We start from the raw sequence: 4,607 nt of genomic DNA, 5'->3' as shown, positions 1-4,607 counted from the left end.
CTGAAACACACTTCCTGCCCCTCTGCCTGCCTTATTGAACTAGCCTTCAGGCTTGACATAGCTGCCCTTGTCTCCAGGAAACCTTCCCTAGCCCCCAAGTCTGCACCATATCACACCGAGTTTTAATGTCCTGTTCTCCATTGAACTGTGAGCTCCTGAAGTGTAGAGAATAGGTTCTGCCCATGTTGTAACCACAGAGCGTAGCATGGAACTTGGCCCAGAGCAGATGCTCAGGACATGTGCACAAAGTAGAAGGAAGGATGAATAGAGTCTACAGGGGCCTGAGTAGCAAAACTATCGGAGACAGACTACAACAGAACCTCTGTTTGAGCCAGGGAATCCCAGGCAAGAAAGAGGAGGGCAGGGCTTTAGTTAACATGGTTTCAGGGAACCTGTCTTTTCAATCTGTCAGGCGAGGGGAGATGTATCTAGGGCCACCCAGTACAGTTGTTCAGGTTCTGCACTTTACAATTCCAGGGGGCATCATTTTCACACTTGAGTCATCCTAGATTTGCATGGTTATTATGACAATTTTCCAGTAGATGGCGGTAAAGCATCTCGAGTTAGGGGCATTTTTTTCCTGTTTGTGCAAATGCACTGTTTGTGTTCTCTAGTGCTGGGAGCACCTGTCTACCAGCCCTCCAATCTGCTGAGAGGTTACCTAACGTCCCCAGCCTTGTCCCACCTCCTCTTCACTTCAGGGCTTTACAAACCACACCCAGGGTCATTAAAGCCAGAAATCCCCAATTGCATCCTTTGTTCCAAGGAAGGTAATGTTTGTGATCAGAAGCCCCAGGTTCAAGTTCCAGCTGCTGCATTTCCTAGTGAGTGGTCTTGGGCAAGTGACTCTGCAGTTCTACGACCTAGCTTTCTCTTCCAGAAAGAATGCAGTAATAATCCCTGCCCTTGAGGTTGTGAGGAACAAATGCTACCCTCAACATGGTCGAGCCATTGCTAGCTGTATTCCTAGGAATATCCTGCCTTAATAACGTGCAGGACTTTCCAGCTGACCCCAGGAGGATTGCGCTGTTTGAGCAGGGGTGTGCTACCTACCACACCACTCCTATTTTCTCACCGCCCCACCCCCCAGAGTCATCGTCTCTTCTCCTATGTTATCTCTTTCCTGGTCTCCACCACTATTTCATCCCCAGGGGTGCTTTGGTCCCCTTCAATCTCTGCTCCAGACTCCTTAGTACAGTACAGAATAGTCAGTCTGCCAGTAAACAAATACTCAGCCAGCATCTTCTGTGCGCTGGGTGCTGCGCTGGTCTCTACCTTTTAGTTTCTCATAGTCCCATGGGGGCATAAAGTTAACTCAGTCACCATCTTGGTTCTGAGTCTTCAGACCTCATTCTCATTTTTAAAACACTTTGGAGTGTTGTTACATAAGGTGTTTTAAAGGGAAGGGATTATCTTTTTATAGGAAATAATGAGAGGCCAGAATATTTTTCAAATGTACTCTTTCTTTTAGGTTTACTATTGCTCCTCTATTGAAGTTCATTAAATGAAGAACTGTCTTGTTTAAATGTGGCAGAGGAGAATTCAGCTCAAAATTGTGAATACTGGAAATGGAAATTATTCTTTTTGGAAGCTGTGTCTCTATTCCTCTTCTGCTGGCTGTCAGGTGGATTTTAGAACTGTATTTCCACATGTTCTGTTTCCATGATAGCTGGATGCTTCCATGAAGAGAGGATTACACACTGTTCTTCTGTTCCAACATATATAAGTGTCCACTCACCATCTAGTTCTGGAGGTCAGAAGTCTGGCCTGGGTCTCACTGGGCTAAAAATCAAGGTGTCTGTCTGCTGGGACCCTGAGGAGAAAGAGGCCTTGCCCAGTCCCTCCCTTTCTGGCTCCTTGGCCACTTAATGACTGGACACTGTCTTTGGCCCCCATCATTAAATATCCTCCAAGGTCCAGACCAAGAGAGGCTTAGCTGGGGTCTTCCCTGCCCGTCTCATACTAGCGAAAGCCTAGGTGAGGGACGCAGAGAACAAACTCACTATGGGTTTCACTGAGAATTTGGTTTGGCTGTGAAGGGACAAGAAACTCAAAGTAGGATTGGCTTAAATGACATAGACTTGTATTGCCCTCTCATGTAAATTAAGTCTAGAGGCAGGCCATCCACAGCTCATATAGACACTCTACAGTGTCAGGAAGGACCCAATCCCTTTCCGGTACCCTGTTCTGTCATCCCTCAGGTGAGGGCGTGAGGACCTGTCAGAGCCGGGTGTGAAGGAGTGCCTCGGCCCAGGTGTTCGGCCTCTTGCACCTCACTTTCGGACACTGTAGATGACAACGATCAGAGCTCCAACCTCGCTAGGTAAGGATGAGATGAAACCATGCATGCTGAGCGCCCAGCACAGTGCCCAGCACAGGAACCAGAAATGTTAGCCCCTGAGGGGACAGTGCAGGAATGGGGTGAGTGAGGCGCCCTGCTGATGGGCAGGGGCTGCCCAGCTCCCATCCTCCAGGCCATCAAGTGACATCACAGGGGCCTCGGCCTGGGAAGCTCCCCGCCCTGGTGATCAGGTCAGAGATCCAAGCCTCTGGCCGGCGGTATGAGAGCCCTGGGGAGGAGAAGCCCAGCAGGGAGCCGGTGGGTGGGGACCCAGCAGCTGCACTGGAGCCTGGGTTATCCTGCTGAGTCATTCCCCCTGGGGCTGTGAAAGAGGGGGCAGGCCTGTGTGAGGGAGAGGGAGAGAGAGGAGAAAGAGAGAGCGAGAGCGCACACACACACACACACACACACACACACACACACACACACACACACACACACACACACACACACACACACACACACACACACACACACACACACACACACACACACACACACACACACACACACACCCCTCCCAGCTTAAGGAAAAGGAGCCCCTCCCAGCAGAGAGAGGCTTTGTTCCGCACAAGATGTAAAAGCCACGGAAACAAAAGAAAGGCAGCTCCCACTGCCCCCATCCCTCAGCTGCCATTTCTGCCCCCTCTCTCTATCCTCACCCCATTTCCACCAGCCCTGCGATCCATCCAACCCCGACCCTGCCCCCAGGGTGGTGATAGACAGTTCCAGGGACAAGCTGCTCACCTTATTTGCCCAGTTCTATCCCCTCCTCATCGTGCACCCATCCCCCTGGCCCCATCCCCTGTGAATCGTGCCCACCTGGCCCCTCTCAGGCGATAGACGCTTTCCTGACTCTGAGGTGGTGTTCTGATGTACCAGACTTTTCCTGGCACTGGGGACGACAGATGAGGGAGGCTGGGTCCCTGTGCCCAGAGGGGCTGTATATACCCTGCGGGGTGGGCGGGCTGAGGATGGAATTCATCCCCCTCTAACCCAGAGCCGGCTGAGTGCTGGGCCCCCGCGAGGCCCGGCTGCCTGTGAATCATAGGGTCTGGATGGGCCGGAGACTCAGAGGCAGGCCAGGTGGAGACAGAATGCTTCCTTCATTGAAAATCGCTTTTTGTCTGCGTACAAAATCCCCAAGCCCGACTATTATCTAATACCCAACTCTGTACCCGTCCAGACGTATTCCTATTCATGTGGACCTGGTTTATGGAAAAGTCTGAATCTGACAGGATCAAACAGGACACATTTTTGCTTTGTCTCTCGTCACAGCCTTCAACCACGCTCTGTCACATCTCTTCTTCTGGCCTTGAACAATATTCCTGGCAGATTTCTAGTTTTCTGATCAAACCTCCTAGTTGTTTTTTCAATGATTAAAAATTCAGGTTAGTTTAGTCCAATTTAAAAGTTAAACATCATATGCAAATACGGGCCAATCCTACCCCCTCCTCCCCCAATGCCAAGCAAAGCTAGGAGTGGGGAGGGGGCTTCTCTTCCCTCTCTCCCCCATCAGAATGCTTTTACCCCCTGGGTTTGAGGTTGGGGTGTGATGGGGGTTGGGGGATAAGAGCTGGAAGGGGGAGGCCACAGGTCTTGTTCTCTCGGCCAACACTGCCTGATGACCAGGGCCTCCTCGGGGTGAAATCTTCCAAGTGGGGTGAGGAGTCGCATTCTCTGGGGAGAAGGGTCATCTGGCTAGACTTTTTTCAACACACCCTGTCAACACTCACCCCTGGATGCCCGTCATTGGAATTCCTCCTCAGTTACCTCCTTAGGAGGTACTGACCCACAGGAAACGCCTGCATTCTTGCCTAGCCAAATGGGGGCATGCAGACCACCTTCACTGCCCCAGCTCTGCCCTGCTGTCTCTGTCCATCCTCCTTTCCATCCCCCCTCACCATGGGTGGGACAGGTTGGCCAGTCAGCAGGCACTCAACTAAGAAAGGGGGTGCCCAGCTCTCCTCTCACAGGCACTCCTCCCTCTGGGAATAATCTCTAGCAGCCCTTTCTCCACAGCCAGAAAGTGGAGGGAAAACCAGAGCACCCCTGCCCTAGCCTGGGAACACTTGATCTGTGCAGTCATACCGTGCTGCACGCCCAGAAGTGCCCCTCACTTGGTCTGATGCTCTGCTGTCTTGAAATTTTTTGTGATATTTGAACAAGGAGCCATTCATTTTCACTTTTCACTGACCCTGGAAAATTATGTAGCTGGTCTCCCCTGGGACTGACTGCTCTGACCACCCTCATCAGCTTGTAGAGT

This window comes from Grampus griseus (assembly GCF_964374135.1).
Source record: "Grampus griseus genome assembly, chromosome: 2".
Lineage (NCBI taxonomy): Eukaryota > Metazoa > Chordata > Mammalia > Artiodactyla > Delphinidae > Grampus > Grampus griseus.
This window is presented reverse-complemented; position numbering follows the sequence as displayed.